Source organism: Sminthopsis crassicaudata, chromosome 2 (assembly GCF_048593235.1).
Source record: "Sminthopsis crassicaudata isolate SCR6 chromosome 2, ASM4859323v1, whole genome shotgun sequence".
NCBI lineage: Eukaryota > Metazoa > Chordata > Mammalia > Dasyuromorphia > Dasyuridae > Sminthopsis > Sminthopsis crassicaudata.
The window spans coordinates 406728730-406748293 of record NC_133618.1 but is presented as its reverse complement, the minus strand read 5'-3'; the positions used below and the strand labels follow the sequence as shown (position 1 = coordinate 406748293).

Here is a 19564-nt window from a genome sequence, read left to right as displayed (position 1 = left end):
ATTATGTACTGCTAGCTGTCTTTCAAATATGACACACTGCCCAAGCTTGTACAGATATTAGGTTTAGTCTAAAAGAAATTAAATACTGAAAAGCTGAGAAGACTTGTATGAACTGATTCAGAGTGAAGTGAGCAGAACCAGGATGATGGTTTATATAGTAACATTTAAAAGAAAACTGTAAACTTAAGACATTTGATCAACATAAGGCTCAATAATGATTCCAGATAGAGAGGTAATAGACTCAGGACATAGAATGTGACATATTTGGGGGACATTTTCAATGTAAGTGTTTTGATTGACTGTATATTTGTTATGAGTTTTCCTTTTCTTCCTTTAAAAAATAAATTCTATATATATATATCAAAATAAAAGAATTAAAATTATGACAAATAAACTTTTTTTTTTTTTAAAGAGGGGAAAAATTGTTTCTGGACATAGGTGTTTTGAGAGGCACACCAATCAAAGGGCAAACAGGAAATTTTGTGTCCTGGATAAGATCTTGTTGGCAGAGTACAGAGCTCAGATGATCTGAAATGAAGTGGAAAGGAATTCTTCAGAAAAGGAGTTTCATTCCTGAATGTCAATGTATTTGATGCTGGAGAAAGGAAATGAAGTGAATGATTTTAAATACTGATTAAATCAGAAGGTACAATTAAATGACCACAATATGGAATAGGGGAAACATGTTCCCCACTTTGTTTCATGATCTGGGAGGAAACTTAAGATTATTTAGTTCAGGAGTTCTTAACTTTTTTGGTGCACTAAACAATTTTGATAATATGTTTTAAGATGCATAAATTGAAAAACACAGACTTATAAAGGAAATTATATTGAAATATGTGTATCAAAATTTGTTTTAAAGTTTATATACCTAAGGTTAAAAACCCTCTCTCTAACCCCAACTCCAGAAAATTATGTAAAATTAAAAAGGAAATCAATTATATTGAAAAATGCTTTAGTTTTTTTTTTTTCAATATCATATACCTCAGGTTAAGAACACCTAGTCAAATTTACCCCTCTTATTTTATGGATGAGTAAACTGGGGACATATGAGATTATAACTTGCCCAAGAGTATGCACCTAGTAAATACCAGAACTGGGACTGAAACCTGGATTCTTTTTCTTCTTTTTTTCTGATTAACACACCACTGTGTCAAAGGTTGGTAAAAAACCCAATCATGCATTCAATGTTGGCCTCATTCTCTTTCCTTTTACAATCATATTTTAATCTCTCTTTTCATGCTTGGATTGGCTCTACTAAGGAAGAAAGAAAGAAAGAACAAAAGAAAGGAAGAAAGAAAGGGAGAGGGGAAGAAAGAAAAGAAGGGAAGGAGGAATGAAAGAGAGGAAGAAAGAAAGAAAGAGAGGGAGGAAAAAAGAGGGAGAAAGAAAGAAGAAAGGAAGGAGGGAAGAAGGAAAGAAAGGAAGGGAAGGAGAGAGGCAAGGAGCAAGGGAAGGAGGAGAAAAAGGAAAGAAGGAAAAGAAAGAGGGAGGGCAGAAAGAAGAAAAAGAGCAAGGGAGGGAGGAAGGAAAGAAAGAAAAGGAGAAAAGAAGAGAGGGAAAAGAAAGAAAAGGGAAAGGAAGAAAGAGGGAGAAAAGAAAAAGACAAAGGAAAGAAGAAAGAAAAGAAAAAAGAAAAGAATAAAGGAAAGAAAGAAATGGGGGGAGAGGAAGAGAGAAAAAAGAAAAAGAAAGAAAAAAGGAGGTAAAAAGAAAAAAGAAAGGAAGAGGGAGAAAAAAGAATAAAAGGGAGAAAGAAAAAATAAGAGGAAGAAAGGGAAGGAAAAAAGAAGATAGAAAGATGTAAAAGAAGGAAGAAAGAAAAAAGAAAGGAAGGAAGGGAAGAAGGGAGGGAGGGAAGGAGGAAAAAGAAAAATGAGGAAAGAAAGAAAAAAGAGGAAGAAAGAAAAAAGAGGAAGGAAAAGGAAGAAAGAAAATAGAAAAAGAAAGATAGGAGGAAAGAAAGAAAGGAAAAGAGAAAGAAAAGAGGGAAAAAGAAAAAGGGAGAAAGAAGAAAGAGGAAGAATGGGGAGGTAAGAAAAAGGAAAAAAAGAAAGAAAAAAGGAAGGAAGAGGGAGAAAGTAAAAAGGGAGAAGAAGGGAGGGGAGGGAAGAAAAAGAAGAAAGATAGGAAGGGAAGAAAGGAAAGAAGAAAAAAGGAAAGAATAAGGGAAGGAGAGCAAAGAAAAAAGAAAAGGAAGGAGAGACTAAGAAAGAGGTAAAAAAGAACAACAAAGGAATGAGGAAAAAAGAGAAAGAAAAAAAGGCAAAAAGTAGGAGGAAAAAAAAGGCCAAAAAAAAAAAAAAAATCCCAATCTCCCACATGAGAGCAGAATCGAGGGCTGAGACCAAAACAAAGCAGGTATAGGGTACAGTGATATTCTGACAGAAATGAACTCTTATTTTTGGGGGACTGGCCAATAGTCTCTGGACCTGAAGATGAAAAGAATCTTCTTAAACTCCTATGCAGATGACTAACTATTTCACCCTTAAGTGCTCTTGTGAGTACACCTTTCTGTTATGAACTGTGGTAACAGTTAAAAGCCACAGCCTCACAAGGGCATACCATGTTCAAAGGCAACTTCTCCTTCCTTGTTCTCTCGGTACCACCCACTGGGCAACATCCAGGGAAGTGGGAGGCAAGGTGGTAAAGCCAAAAGGTCATTGGACTGGCAGTCAACAGACCAGGACAAAGCACAGATCCTGGGCTAATTATTTCCCTCCTTCCTCATCTGTAAAACAAAGTTGATAAGGTCCTATCCAGTTCAGAATTTCTCTAATTTTTTTTAGATATTTAGCTTTTTGGGGTTGTTTTTAGATATTTAGTTTCTTCTCCTGGATGTCCCTAAACTTTTCATTAAAAAAAACAAAAACAAAAACAACCCCCCCCAAAAAAAAAAAAAAAAAAAAAAAACAGAATGACCCTTGAGGAAAGGAATGGAAAGAACAATACCTGAATTTGGAATCAAAAGACTCAATTTTGATTCCTAGGTCAACTTGACTTTAAGCCTGCTTAACTAGCTTCACGACATGATGGGGAGCCAGTCTCTTACTTCACTGGCCATGAAACTTTTAATCTGTAAAATAGGGAGTGGGGTGGGGGTGTTTGTGGTTGAACTATCTAGGATCTTTTGTGTTGAAAGTCAATAAATAAATAAATGAGTGAATGAATGAATAAATTTACAAAACAAATAAATCAAAAGTATTATGTGCATGTGTGATGTTCAGTCTTGTGCAATTCTTTGTGACCAGTCGGGGTTTTCTTGATAAAGATACTGGAGTGCTTTGCCATTTCCTCCTCCAGCTCATTTTATAAATGAAGAAACTAAAGCAAACAGGATTAAGTGACTTGCTCAGAGTCACACTACTAGGAAGTATGTGGGGTCATATTTGAACTCATAAAGATGAATCTTCCTGACTGCAGGCCCAGTTTTCCATGCACTATGGCACCACCTAGCTGCCCCAATATACGTAAACATATACTTATAAAGGATTTTTAGGCCCCCTGCAAAAGCTGCAATCATTTCTGAAATTATATACATCTGTGAACCACCTGGAGGAGACCAGAGAAATTTAGCTTACATGTTAGAAATCCCTGCAGTCTATATATCATTCAGAAAAGGAAAAAAACTTGTAAGTCCCATTAAATTCATAGACGTTCATTAAGCACCTACTCTGCTCAAAGTATTGCAGAAATAAAAAGATCAAAAATAACAGTTACTGATCTCAAGGAACTTACATTCTATCAGATGCCCATAAGATTAGGTAGGTTGTCACACAGTAATGGAGAGACCCAAAGTTCTGTGGAAAAATTTGAGGAGGGAGAAGTTTCAGCTATAGAGATCAAGGGAAAGCTTTATTGGAAGTGATGGCAATTTAGTTGAGCCTTCAAAAAGGAAGAAGGAATTAGATGAGCAGAAATGAGAAGGGAGTAAGTGTAGAGCTGAGGAATAACCAGCAAGAGTGAGAGTGCTCTAAGGCAGAAGGCAATGGAACAAAACTGGGGGAATGGGTCAGTCTCCTTGCCTGTGATGGATAGTGCATAAAGGTAAGTAGTTTTTTTTTTTTTTTTAATGCTATAAAATTAGGCTGGAACCTTGGGTTCCAGGTCACAAAGTTTGCACAGCACATATACTCTTTCAATTGCCCCAAACAGACTTTACATAGCAAGCTCTGGCTATTGCCCAAAGAGAAGTTTGCCTATATGGACTTGCTTGGGTTTCTAAGCTATTATGGAAACTTCCTACTGAAGATCATTCGAGTTCTTTACCATTTGCACATGAAATAAGCCCAAACATCAATCTCTCCATGTGTGGGAGGGCACAGATTTGTCTTAATAGGCAAGTCAGACGCTGTGGACTGTACAGCTCTGGGAACCTAAGTATCCTTGGATACATAGATGACAAGGCTTGTGATACATTTTCAGCTCCAGTGCCGACAACTGCCACTGGCCATGCATGGCAGGTGAAAGGACTATGGATCAGTCAACAAGTGCTCCGTAGGAGCCTGACTATGGGACCAAAGAAATTCTGGCTTCAGGAGTCCCAGCCTTGCTAACATGTTAGTCATGGCTTTGTATTAGAATCACCTACTTGTGTACTGGAAGGAAAAAACAGAAAAGTCTTGTTTATGGGATAGGAAACTAGGGTACTCAAGGCCACTGCTATGAATAATTTAAAAATTTTCTTCTCTGACAATCTCTCAAAGAAAAATTATAAATAAGAGTTAAGAATGAGAGGCAGTACAAATTAGTGGATAGAAGACCAGTACCAGAGTAACCCGAAATAAAATTCTGTTTTAAGAGAGAAGACACACACACACACACACACACACTTGCTGTGTGACCTTGGACAGGTCATTTATCCTTTTAATGTCCCAGGTTTTCTTAAAGAATTACAAACCAACAGGCAATCTTCATTAGTGGAATGATTTTCCATACCAGGAATGCTATATATAAATAGATACAATAGCAGATCCCTGCCTTGATACTTTCTTCCATCTCCCCCAAACAAATAATAGTATATGGCTATGCTATATAAACCTGGTGACTTTTCAAAAAAATTACACTCTTATTAATCACATGCACAACAGCCTTATTTCCATTTGACATAAATAAAGAGAATTGTCCAGGATAACACTCTTATAAGAAACAGAATTAGAAAAAGAATTGATCTTTAACATTTTTAAAAAATTATAAATCTGACAAACATGGAAATTTCAATAATCAAGGGACAAAAAAAGATGTTTATGTGTAAAACTGTAAATCTATTTTGTACTGACTTATATATTATATTTAATAGGATAGTATAAACACTGCCTTTCTTTTGTGCATCTCCTTTTGAAATTCCTTTTTGAAAGTTTCATTGTATTCTTTCTTCTTTTAAAAATCTCTTCAACTCCTCCTATTCCCTCCAAACTCTTCTTGCCCCCCAAATAAAAGCTCTCCCTTGTAACAAGTAAGCATAGTCAAACAAAATAAATGCCTATTGTGGTCATGTCTAAAAATGCATGTCTCATTCTGTACCTACAGTCCATCCATCCCTTCTCTATCAATAGGGGGGAAACATGCTTTTTTTCAGAATCACTCTTCTGGAGTTGTGACTTATTACTTTATTGATCTAATTCTTAAGTCCTTCAAAGCTGTCTTTCTTTGTATTATAGTCACTACATAAATTGTTCTACCTCTGCTCATTTTTCCCTTTGCATCAGTTGATACACATTTTCCTTATGGTGCAATAATATTCCATTATATTCACCTTCCATAGAACCCAGATTTTCTGGTAATCACTCCTGCTTTCTTTTTTTCTTTTACCTGGATTGTATCTGAGTTTTTAAATTCTTTTAAAGGTGCCAAGATGATTTTATTCAATTCATTGATTTGTTAGTTAGAAACTGAACTTCTAGGCACAATAATCTTTCTGAAGTGCAGCTGTGATCATGTCACTCAAAGCTTTTCAATGACTCCTCATTATTCGCCAAATTAAGTCCTAACTCATTAAGCATTCATGTTGTGGCCCTAATTTATTTTTCCAAACTTATTCCCTTCCATATATCTTAAACTCTAACCAGACTTAATCACTTATTAGTGATTCCCTTTCCTCCCATCTCTGTGGTTTTATTCATAATTTCCTTGGCCTAGAATATTCTCCCAAACTCAACTCTAACTCCTTTCATCAAATACTAACATACACACAGATACACATATGCATATGTATATATGTATTGCTTAATATGTATTAGTCATTTTGCTAAGTGCTTTTACAATTATTATCTCATTTGAAAATAAGTGCTATTATAAGCCATATTTTACAAGAAACTGAGGCAAACAGGGCTTAAGTTACATGCCCAGTGTCATATAATTATTAGGTGTCTGAGGCTTGAATTCAAGCCACTATGACTTCAGGGCATAAGTGATGCAGTGGATAGAGTGCTGGGCCTGAAGTCAGGAAGACTCATCTTTCTGAGTTAAATTCCAGTCTCAAACACTTAATAGCTGTGTAATCCAGAGCAAGTCATTTTACTCCTATTTGCCTCAGTTTATCTTATGTAAAATGGAAATATTCTGGAGAAGGAAGCATCAGCAACTTTGCAGAATGGACACTGTTATTGCTGTTAACGTAGAATCAGACATGACTGAACAACAGCTTTTTGACTCTGGGGCCAGTGATCTATTCACTATACCACCTAGGTGCCAGCTAACATCTAGATGGAATATATCTTCCTATGTAAAATTTATTTTTATTGCAACCAAATATGAGTTTCTCTCCTTTGAACACCCATGATCTTTTGTTCATATTTCTTTAATGACATTTTGTTCTCTTATTGTTTTGTGTTTGCTCTTTAGGTATTTGTCTTTCCTGTGATGTGATATTATTTTTATTTCATTTTTACAAAGGTTATTATTTTCAAAACGCATGCATAATAGTTTTTTATATTCACCATTACAAAACCTTGTGCTCCAAATTTATTTTTCTCACTCCCTTCCCTTTCTCCCAGATGGCACATAATCCAATATATGTTAAATGTGTGCAATTCTTCTCTACATATTTCTACAATTATCATGCTGCACAAGAAAAATCAGATCAAAAAGGGAAAAAAAAAGAAAGAAAACAAAATGAAAGCAAACAACGATAATAAAAAAATGTGAAAAGATTATGTTGTGATCCACACTCAATTCCCACAGTCCTCTCTTTAGGTGCAGATGATTCTCTTCATCACAAGACCATTGGAACTAGCTTGAACCACCCTTGCTGTTGACAAGAGCTACATCCAACACAATTGATCATCATATAATCTTGTTGTTGCTATGTACAATGTTCTCTTGGTTCTACTCACTTCACTCTCTCCAGGCCTCTGAAATCATCCTGCTGATCATTTCTCATACAACAATAATATTCCACCAAATTCATATACCATAACATATTCAGCCATTCTCCAACTGATGGCTATCCACTCAGTTTCCAGTTCCTTGCCTGTGATGTAATATTAAAAGAAATGCATAGAAGTACCAACATTTTGTTACTCCTTTATAAAGTGCAAAGAAATCTTTCTTTCAAACTTGATAGAATTGAAAAGCAGGCTAGACATTGATAGTTAAAGAATTAGCCCTACCCTAGTACCTCTTTAAAAAGCAAGAAACAGTTCTTTGGATTCAGTTGTCAGGAGACAGCTGTGACAAATATGAACTCTCACAGTTGAGAAATGAGCCACCTATCGAAGAAGAACTCAGTTCTTGAAATGGAATAACATTGCCCACTGGAAGGAAGGGGATTCTTTTTCCTTACTCCTCCCTATCAGTCCTGGCATCTTCCAGTGGAACTACTTGCCTAGAAGACCTTATCTAGTTGGGAAAAAGCCTGGGGAGACCATCATAATGACATGGCAAGCAAAGATGATATATACAGAGGAGAAGATGAGGATATCATAAAAAAAGGATATCAGGATCTGCGGCATCAGAGCTGTCTTGGTCACATGTGTTCCATAAGTATATGTCTCTTTAATAATTTACTCCATAGATGTCCCCATTCATCCTAGTAATGTTGTGTGTATTTGTGAAAAAGTAGGTGCCATGTTTATGGGTGGAATGGTTTGAAATAATAATGGCTAGCATATATGTATATACACACATGTGTATATATGTATGCACACATATTTGTATATATGTATACGCATATACATTTATATCACCTTCAAAGAACTGTACACATGTACATGCATACATGTGTTTTATTTGATATTCACAATCACCCTTCAACATAGGAGATATAATAATTTACTTTTGACAAATGAGGAAACTGATGCCAAAAGAGTTTAATAGGCTTGTCCAGGGTCACATCTAGGAAATGACTGAGGTTGGATTTGAACCCAGATCTTTCTGACTTTTCAGGCTAGTGCTTTTTACCTAGTGGTTTCTATTGTTCTTATAATGACACCTCAGTAAATACCTTTGCTTTGTGCTATTATGTTCTCTGTCTCACTATTAAAAATAAAAATATTAGTGGCAGCTTGTAAATTACAGTTTTAGGAATGTAGACCCACAGACCTTGGGGATGCTCATTTCCCAGGAAGCCAACAGTGGAGAACATGTTACAGGGAGATAGCCCTAGAGATGCTACAGATACAAAAACTGTTAAAGGTGGAAAGGGCTGTTGGGCTTATCTAATCTAATTATCTCTTTTTATAGGTGAAGAAAATGAAGTCCAGGGAAGGAAAATTACTTACCTCAGATAATGGCACAGGTGGGATGAGAAACTAGGAGTTCTTATTTTGTGAAATAATGATATGCTATTCTTGATCAAATGTCTAATAATCCCACTGTGCTCATTCGTTACAAAATTATCTGAATTCCAGGTATGCACAGTTACATAGCATATAAAGTATCCATCTATACATAAATGATGTAGTGATAAGTTGCACGGTGCAAAGAACACTGGCCTTGGAGTCAAAAGAACCAAGCTTAAGACCTTCTCTCTATTCAGTCACCACTTGAATTCAGATCCTCATCACCTCTTGTCCAGGCTATTAGTTTTCATGCATCCCATCTCATGGCTCTCTAATATATCCTCCATAAAGTTGACAAATTGATATGCCAAAAGTACAGGGGTGACCATATTATTGCCCATTTGAAAAGCTCCAGAAACTTCCTTTTTTCTCTAAAAGAGAAAGCAAACTTGTTTCTTTGACTTTTATAGGACCTTACACAGCCCGCCTTCACTTAAACCCAATTCACTGGCATGTCATGCTATCACCTCCCTGATGTAATGATCCTCTTCAAGAACCAAGGACAAACAACAACAATAATAGCAAGAATAACAAGATAACAGTCTGGATCTAGCCTTCCTTTGTAGGCTTTTTTCTCATGACTCCCCCTCATTAAGTCTGGCCAAATTAGCTCCCTTCACTATTCACCTCTCCCCCCAAACAATCTATTTCTTCACCTCTTTGACTGCAGAGGCTTTCTGCCATGACTGGTATGCCCTCTCTCCTCACTACTATCACATCCCATTATCTTCCAATAAACCAGCTTGATCCTTAGCTGACATTCCCTAAAATCTAAGTGCCATTTCCCTGTAAATTACTTTGTATCCACATTGTGCATATTTTGTATTTAACTGTCATTTTACATAATCTGCACCTTTCCTCCAACAATTGAACATTAAGTTCCTTGAGGGCAGAAACTGTTTCATTTTTTAAAAATTGTACTAGGTCTAAACTCAGGAAATTGTGTCCAACTCTGTCACTACTTCTTGAGGTTTTCTTGACGAAAATACTGAGGTTTGCTGTTGCTTTCTTCAACTTATTTTGTAGATAATGGAAATGAGGTAACTGATTTGCCCAGGATCACACATCTAGGAAATGTCTAGGGTCATATCTGTACTTAGTTCCTCCTTACTCCAAGTCCCAGTGTTCTATCACTCTAACCATCTTGTTTCAAAGACTCACTGGCTTTGTAACTCTAGCTCATATACTTACTCTTTGCCTCAGTTTCCTTACCTAAAAACAGGGATAATAATAGTATCTACCTCACAGGTTTGTTGTGATAGTATATTTCACCGACACATAGATGCTTAATAAATGCTTGTTCCCTTTCCTTTGTATCTCCAGCATCTGGAACAAAATAAGTGTTTGGTGGATGGTTTGATAGATGTCTAAATAAAGTTCCAGCTCAGATATTCACTAGCTATGTAACCTGAGCCAAGTTGTATAAGGCCTATGACTCTGTTTCCTCATCTGGAAAACAGAGATATATTTACATATGTTCTACCTCCCTTATAGGCTTGTAGTAAAGAAAATGTCTTGTAAATCATTAAGCAATTTAGAAAAGCAATTAGGAAGATGATAAATCTCTTCAATTTCTAATTCTTCCCCAAAAGAAAGTATAGCTCTACTAGCAAACTCTGAGTTCACTTTCCAACTAGATACAGCCTCAGATGTCCTCTGCTTCAAAGGCTTAGGGTGGAAAGAAACCGAGTTTTCATTGAACAGGTGCCACAATCAATGACAGCAAGGCACACCCACATTGCTCCTCTGGGCAACTTCCTGTCTCACAAGACTTGAACCAAAGGGAGGTACCAGAGGAAGGGGCCCAAATGCTTCTTCTCTATAACAGTTTTTTTTTTTTTTTTTTTTTTTTTTTTAATTTTTACCACAGATGGTCTATGGATGGGGCTTCCCCAATCTAGCCAGAAAAAGTCCTGTGATGAGAAGTCTCTAGGCTAGAAGAGAGAAAAGTGCTCTGAGCTAATCAACTATAGAATTCAGGGTGAAGGAATTCTTTAACATATAATATAGCGTGTCAAGATTGGAAAGGAACTAGCCTTATATTAAAATTAGGAATGAACCTAGAACCTAACAGCTAAAAGACCTAGTACTTAATTGTTAGAAATTACTGTAGAACAGAAGTTCTCAAAGTTTGGTTTTGGGGACCCTAAAAGTCTCCAGTGGGGTCAAAATTATTTTTCATAATGATGCTAAGATGCTTAAATTTCTAATACAACAAATATTGATAGATATAACTCAAAAAAATTTTTTTGGAGTATCCTCAATGATTTTTAAGAACTTAGAATTTCTGAGAAGTTTGAAAGCCACTGCCTTAGAACAAGGAACATATATACTGTTGGAGCTAAAAGAAAATTTGGAACACAGAATTTTAGAATTCTAAGGAGTCTTAGGGAATGTGACCTTAGAACATAGAATATTAAACTAGAATAAATATTGGCTTTAAGTGCTAGAAAATACCTTACAATGTAGAATGTCCAAGTTGAAAAGGACCTTAGAATGCAATATGTCTGAGGTGGAAAGGATCTGAGAAGTAATCTACTCTAAACCACTCATTTTTTAGATGTGGCCCAGAATAGCAAAATAATTTAATCAAGTTCACATAGCTAATGGCAGAACCAAGTTTCCTCCTTAGCCAGACAGATAGAAACTTTTGCCATGAAAATCCAATGTGAATCAATCTAGCAGGACAGAATGGACTGAGAAGCAAGCTATCTGGTTTATAAATAATTCTTGGTTGTTTTTTATGAACTTTGGGGCTTGATATAGGTTCATTGTTTAACTTAGGTAATCCAATTCTCACTTAGAATGAAAGTGAACTTTTCTTATCAAAGGATGATGGAAGCAGTCTAGCCCAATCAGTTTTTTTAATTCCTACATCAAGTTCTAAAATTGCATCTCTCATTTCAATCTAAGTATTGTCTACCAAGAAGCGCTCAGGGAAAGAGAGTCACATAGTGAGGGGCAGCCTTGGAGTGATGAAGATTTAGGCCCAGTTCCTGTCTCTGACACTCACTATCAGAAACCCTTAGTGCCCAGAAAACAACTCATGAAAACTAAATTACAGAAGAGTTGCTGAGTTGTCCTGGGGGAGGGTGTTTCCGCAGAGGGAATGTCAAAGAAATCACAAGATACAGATTTAAGACAAAACACTAAACATTAAGGACTCATGATCTGTGATTTCTATGCAGTAAGAAACTCTCAGTAGAAAGCAGTGTCTTCTCTGCAGGTTAGTCTTAGTTGCATAGACTTAGCAGAAGTTACATAGGATAAGAACACGGACAACTAATATCAGCCAAGCAAGATTTGAAGTTATCTTCCTGCCCTGAGGCCAGATCTTTATCCTTTAAGCCAGATTGTTAGAGTTCGTGGACTAGAACCAAACCTTAAATCCAAATCACTCTGGCTCCCACTGTTTGATCAATAATATATCCTAGCCTAGAACTACTAGGTACCTATTTGGGCCCAGGCTGGCTCAGAATGAATGTAAATAACAATTGTTTGTATTTTGGCCAGAAACCCTATTGCTCTTCTCGATTTTTTTTTTTTAAGCCATTCTCTGCCTTATTTCTTTACCTAGCCTGTTGCCTCAATCAAACTAAAACCTGTTAAAGACTTATGCTTAAAAAACCCAAGTCCAAGGTCCCCCACTCCAAAGGGGATAAGCAAACTGGGCACAAGCCTACATTTTTCTCTTAAATAAAAAAATCTTTTGCACTGACCTCCCTTTAGCTTCTTTTAGCCGTGTGACCTGGTAGGGGAAGGGGATATGGGAGTAGATAGGCTGTTGTGCAAAGCAGGCCTCAAAATTTTGAAACTCCCTCTCAGCATTACTATCAAGGTTTCTGACCAAGGACAGATCTTCTCTACTGCCAAATATTAGCTGATCTCAATTCTCTTTTGCCCGAAAGGGACTGAAGGTGGGGCTAAGGCTGCTCAGCTGATCATTGTTGTTCTTTTTCACCTACCACGAAGATCAGAATACCACACCCATTCTCTCCACCCTTCCTCCCTCAGCCTTCTATTCTAACACCTGGTCAGGGAAGGGCACTGAAAGTGCTGCTATCTGAATCTCAAAGGAGAAACCAGCCCAGAGCAGCATTCGTAGTAGGATGGAGGATTAAGAAGTGCTGCAAGTGGGCTCCCCATTCTGTTATTAACTTTCTTAGCTGCTTCCTGTGTTGCTGTCAGGAGAGGGACCTTGTTGTTGATAATAGATGTGTGTGTGTGTGTGTAAATGTGAATGTTATACAGTCATTTATGTGAAAAAGGACACAAAAAGAGAGACATAAAGATAGAGGGAAAGACAGAGGCAAAAAGAGAGAGAGAGGGAGAGGGAGGAGAGAGAGAGAGGAGAGAGAGAGAGAGAGAGAGAGAGAGAGAGAGAGAGAGAGAGAGAGAGAGAGAGAGAGAGAGAGAGAGAGAGAGAGAGAGAGAGAGAGAGAGAGAGAGAGGAGAGAGAGAGAGAGAGAGAGAGAGAGAGAGAGAGAGAGAGAGAGAGAGAGAGAGAGAGAGAGAGAGAGAGAGAGAGAGAGAGAGAGAGAGAGAGAAAGAGAGAGAGAGAAAAGAGGGAGGAAAGGAGGGAGGAAGGAAGAGCAGTGTCACAGTACTAAGAATTACTTGATGGTAATCCCCGGTGATTCCCTCATATCCTGCATTCACATTTGCTATTGGCACCTTAACAGTCCACCACACACAAAAAAGACATGAGGTTGTTCACCTAAAACATCTCTCAGATTCCTTCTCTAAATTTTCTGCTGCTGTGATTCTAAATGCTTGTTGGGTCCACCACTAACCAAAATACAGGTTTATTGGTTTTAAAAAGGGTATCTTAAGGAACAATTAGAGTTGTCAATTTGCCTCAATATTGATAAGAATCTGAACATCCAGCTCTTTTCTGTGGTCAGATATTAAAATTTATAACCTACTCTGATCATTCTAAGGTTTCTGCTACTTATATTTGAAGCTCCCTATCTCAAGTATCTCCCCACTCAAGTTCATCCTCCACACAGTTGCCAAATTGATATTCCTGAAACACAGATCTAACCATATCACTCTCCAATTGAAATAATCTTCAATGATTTCCTATTACATCTCTAATAAAGTTTCTTAACTTTATTATAGGTCCACAGATATCCCAAAGAATCTTTGGATAGATTTCAAAAAGTCTTCAAGATGAGCCTCACAATTCAGTTATGTACCTGTTTTTTTTCTTCTGCAGGTCCAATGCCCTCGAAAACTTTAGTAATCTGCTTTGGACTTTAAATACCCTGCCAAGATTGGTCTTAATAAGGACATAGTTTCTTTCATAGCATATTAGAAAATTGTCTACTCAATACTTATTTCTTAAACTTACTATAAGGGTCAGTAATCTTTTAAGAGGCAGATCAGAGGTTCCAGATTTAAAAAATAATTATTTATTTTTGGCATTCTTTATATTTTTTAAATTTTGATTTCTGAATTCTCTGTCTGCCCCTCCCTCACTCATTGAAAAGATAAGAAATATGATAATAATTATACATGAGAAATCATGCAAGACATGTTTCCATATTCCATAGTGAAGTTGCCAAAATATAAAAAGCAAGAAAAATAAAGAAAGTGAAAAAAATATGTTTCAATCTGCACTCAGAATCCATAAGTTCTCTCTTTGGAGATAGCATTTTTCATTGTTAGTCCTTTGAGACTATCTTGGATCATTGTATTGATCAGAATAGCAAAGTCTTTCAACATTGATCATTCTTATATTATTGCTGTTACTGTGCACAATGTTCTGCTGGTTCTGCTTCACTTCACTTTGTATCATTTATATAAATCTTCCCAGTTTTTTCTGAAATCATCCTGCTCACCATTTTTTTTTTTTTTAAAGGCTGGGGTTAAGTTACTTGCCCAGGGTCACATAGCTAGGAAGTGTTAAGTGTCTGAGACCAGATCCGAACTCTGGTCCTCCTGAATTCAGGGTTGGTGCTCTATCCACTGCCCCACCTGCTGCCCCTCTGCTCACCATTTCTTATAGTACAGTAGTACTCCATCACAGTCATATACCACAACTTGTTCAGTCATTTACCAATTAATTGCATCCCCTCAATTTCCAATTCTTTGTCATCACAAAAAGAGTTGCTATTAATATTTTTGTGCATACATTTTTTAAAATATCTTTGGGATAAAGTCCTAGTAGTGGTATTACTAGGTCAAAGGATATGCACCATTTTATGACCCTTTGGGCATAGTTCCAAATTGTTTTCCAGAATGGTTGGACAAGTTTATAATTCTACCAACAGTGCATTAATGTCCCGATATTCCCACATCCTCACCATCATTGATCATTTTCCTTTTCTGTTATTAGACTATAAGTTCCTGAAGGTAGAGTCTATTCTTCTTTGTCTTTGTATAATATTCTCAGTACCTTGCATAATGCAAGTCCCTTGTTCAAAATAGTTACTTAAATGTTTGCTGGATTTCTGGGGAGAGTGCTATATGAAAGGCATCAGGCAGCAATTAAGGATGTTTGCAATTCTATCCACTAATTTAAGAGGAGGAAGGGGAGCAAGAAAAGAGTCAGCCCAAACTTTCATAGTTTAGAGTGGTCTTCCTAGGCTCCACAAAGGTGGAAGTGGCAGAACTGGGATGCTGACACATGTGCTGGTAAATGACTGGTCTGTGCACACAGCCTGGTTGTACGTGCTATGAGAGATAAAAAAAGGAATAGAAATGTGGTCTCTATTCGAGGCACTGAAATTCTAGTGCTAAGACAATAGGATTTAAATTCAGTTTGAAAGAACATTTGTGGGATGTTTCCCTCAAAGACAGACACAGAGCTTACTTGAATAAAAAGACTGTCTTATTTATCTTTACATTCCCCACAATGCATTGCACTTGGTAAATGCTTGTTTGAAGGAATGCATGCATGCATGAATGAATGAATGATGGAGGGGCATGAATTTAAACTGTGTGCAGACAAGAGAGTAGCTATTAAATTTGTCTTTCTTCTCTGCCTTTTTCTAAGTTCCCTATAGGTTGGAAGCATCAAATTTGTTAAGGAGACAAGAGCCCTTTTAAGGAACTAGAAGATGCTACATTGCCCACAGTATGTTATTTGAACCCCAACCCTGGATTTTGTTTCAAGTCAGTTATTGTTTCACTCATACCTATCTTTAAATGCTAGACTCATGAAAGTTGCCTAGTGGACAACATGAATGATCAGAGGATGATTAATTATAAGAACACTCCACACCCCCCCACTCCCTTTCCCCAAATCAGTTGGTTTTCTCTCAGATATTTCTACAAAGTCATGTTTACTTTCCAGTTCCCTTGAACCCCAGCTTAATTAGTGTCAGCTTTTCAGAGCATTGCATAACAAGAATCCAAACCACCCCCACTTGAAACCAATCCCCAGGCAAAGGTAGATCCTCAAATCACCCCTAGCAATGAATGATACCCATCCAATCCATGCTCTTCTGGCACCTGGGAACCAGGAACTGGATACCGTTCCACACAGGTCCATTACAGAACTCTAAGTAATGGCTGAGGATGGGGAGTTAATCTCTCAAATCTTCATATTCGGATAGGCGTTCCACAGGCACATACTGAATGTTGAAATATCTTTCTATACCCAAGATTTTTCCAAAAGCCATTTTAGAATTTCTGAATCACAAAGTCCCTTTCAGTCCCTCAGTCGCTCAGTGGTACAAGCCACAATCCTTCTTTTTAGATCAATGTACAGTATGCAATTAATAAATAGTCTCTTGAGGAATGGAAGGGCATCTGTCCAAATGGTTCTAACATTTAGGAATATTGTCATCATCATTTCTATTTCGGTAGTATTTTTCTGTTTAAGACTCTTTGCTTTACAGACATGATCTCATCCTCACAATTTCATAGAACAGGCAGGTAGCAAATAAAACCAGTTCCATTTTGGAAAGGGAAGAACTGAAAACAGAGATTCTGGGGCTGGCCTAAGGTCACCTAGCATGTTAATTATATAACTAGTGATGGGAAAATCCTGGGACCCCATCTTACTACTCTATTCATTAGTCCTACACAAACAAAAGCCAAGGTTACTTTTTTTTTTTTTTTTTTGCCTAGCACTTTTGCAAGTAGCAAAATGTTCTCTGAATCTCTCTTGTTGATTGCATAACATTGAGCATACAGGGGGGAAAATTCCTTCCTGACCTTCTGTTCTATGCTTTGAAATGTGAGAATTGCCTCAGTCTTTGCTTACATGGCTTTCTCAGCTCTGGAATGTTTTCCTCCCCTCTTCTCTGTCTATTTAAATTTCAATCCTTCTTCCAAGATCTAGTTAAAGTCTTACCTCTCCATAAAAGTCATTCCTGACCCATGTTCCCTTTGCCATTTCTTCTCATCCAAGCCTCAGAGAAAATTAACTTCCTTATTTATTGAAGCTAGCTTCTCCAGGAACCCCCACAATGCTTCTATACAGCCCAAACCAGAGATGAGCTCAGAAAAGATTCTGTGATTCAGACATTTTAGGTCATGAAAGGAAGCCTCAGCAGAGGTGGAAAACTGTGGCCAATACTACTATGTCATTAGGCTGCTTGGAGGGCATCAAAGAACCCATTTGCTCCACAGCTGTCACTGGAAAAAAAAGAAAATAAAAGCTTCCCAGCAAAACTATTCTTGGGAGGAAGAAGTCCATGGTAAATCAAACTGTAAGCATCCCTCTGGCACCTAATAACTATAACCAAGTGAAGTTGGGGTAAAATGAACATGAAGAATAGTCTTGAAGGAAAAAGTAGACACAAAGGAGCAATGTTTATCCTAATAGGATATATATTATATATTGGGGAAGGGCAGAAGAAGTGTTGGGGAACAATACTATCAAAGAAAACAATATCAACGAGATCCAAAGCCTGGCTCTCTTCTGTTTTCTAAATGACCTGAGAAAAGTCACCTCACCTTACCTCACCTCACTTCCATGGTCTTAATTTTTCCTTATTTACAAAAAGAAGAGATAGACTGAATGATCTAAATATGTTATGTCCTTATAATTGATGATATTTGAGATTCTTTCTAACCTTAAATCCTATGATCCAGCTTTATGTGTTAGTGTTAATAAGTAGTGAGGGTTTGGATGAATGGATCAGTGGATGGATGGATGGATGACTGGATGTACTACATGAAAGATCATTGCACCATTCCACATAGAAATTGAAAGGGATTTTACAGTTTATCTACTCCATTCCTTCACTTTACAGTTTGGGAAACTGAGGTCCAGAGAGAAAAGTGAATGGTCAAAGTCCCACAGGAGATAGTCAATCCTAGAACCTCTATCTCCTGACTCTTCCCAATCCAGGCCACAGGATTTCCTATTCTATCATTTAAAAACCACCTGGAAAGAAAAATATAGTCACAATTTTTTGGTAACATCTTCCTTAGTCACTGATTAAAGGCATAAGGCCTTGCAATTCAAAGTATAGTCCTCTAAAGAAAGTTCTGCTACTAAGAATGAGAAGATGCATAACAGATTACATTTACATGGAACCCTATGGCTTATGATGTTTCTTAGTCATAAGAATTTTTCAACCATGGGCCTAAATCATCTCTAGCTACTTCTAGTGGGAATGACCCTTGATGTCAGGAGAACTTTGAAGTCAGACATTTTACTAGTTGTGTGACACTGAGGGATTCCATTAAACTCTTTGTGCCTTAATTTCTTCATCTGAAAAATGAAGATAATAATAGCACTTCCTACAATTATTATGAGGATCAAATGAGAATACTGAAAATAAAAAGTTGGACTAGATGAGTTTTGCAAACCATCAAGCACCATATAATTGCTGATAGTTGTTGTTACTATTCCAGTCCTAAATGTTATGGTCGTATGAGTTAGGTGATATAAGTATTATTGTCCCGTTTGACAGAGAAGAAAAAATTGAGGCTCTGAGAGGCCAATTGAACCCAAATCTAATATTTTCCCTACAACACAATTTAGATGAGACATAGAATCACAAAACCCCAATAAAGGATTCTGGAACAGAACAAGAATTCCCCTTATAATCTCAAATTGTTATCTAGCCTCCGTTTGAAGACCTTTGGATGAGGGAAAAACCCCATCTCCAGAGACAGCCTATAACACCTCTGGACAGCTCTGATTGTTAAGAAAGTTTTGTCTTTACGTCAAATCTAAATCTACCTTTTTTTTTTTTTTTTTTTTTTTTTTTTTTTTTAAACTTCACCTCAAAGTTCCTAGTACCACCCTCTGGCCAAACAGAACAAGTGATAGCCCCTCAAAGTCTTGAATACAAAGAGGTGTCACAGTAGGTTGAGTATAGGATCTGGAGTAAGAAAGACCTGAGTTCAAATGTAGCCTCATACACTTACTAGCTATGTAACCCTGACCAAATCACTTAATTTCTGTCTGCCTCAGTTTCCTCAATTATGAAAAAGGGAGTAATAATAGCAGTTACCTCTCAGAATTTTTGTGTGAATTATTTGATTAGATGATATTTATGCAGTGCCTTGTATTGCTTTGTTATGGGAATTTATTTCCTTGTATAATTTGGGATTCAGAGCCATTTCTCCTATAAATTTTGGTTAACTAAAAGTCTTTTTTAAAAAAATATGACCTCTCTTGAATAAGAACTATCCCATAGGATGTAAAAATTTACTTAAAGGCTCTAAGCATTCCTTGTTGAGAAGCCAGAAGAAAAATCTCAAGTCCCTGATTTCTTGGCAACAAATTCTCTTCTCCCTCAGTCTATTTGTGAATCCTCTAAATGTAGTTGAGTCTGTAACCTGACTTACTTAGAAAGTTTGTTCGAAAAAGTCTG

The 19564-nt window shown here is 37.0% G+C and overlaps 1 protein-coding gene across 3 annotated transcripts in view; it reads right to left on the bottom strand.

Moving 5' to 3' along the window:
* Nucleotides 1-19564, bottom strand: part of CYFIP2 (cytoplasmic FMR1 interacting protein 2) — a 136041-nt gene that overhangs the window by 111225 nt on the left and 5252 nt on the right. Inside the window, exon 1 of one of the 3 annotated variants that reach the window (XM_074291922.1) lies at nt 12500-12638. The exons of the other annotated variants lie outside the window; for them this stretch is intronic. The gene's annotated coding sequence lies outside the window, so the exon portion shown is untranslated. Of the gene's footprint in view, nt 1-12499; nt 12639-19564 lie in introns of those variants that run through there. 3 annotated transcript variants of the gene reach the window in all.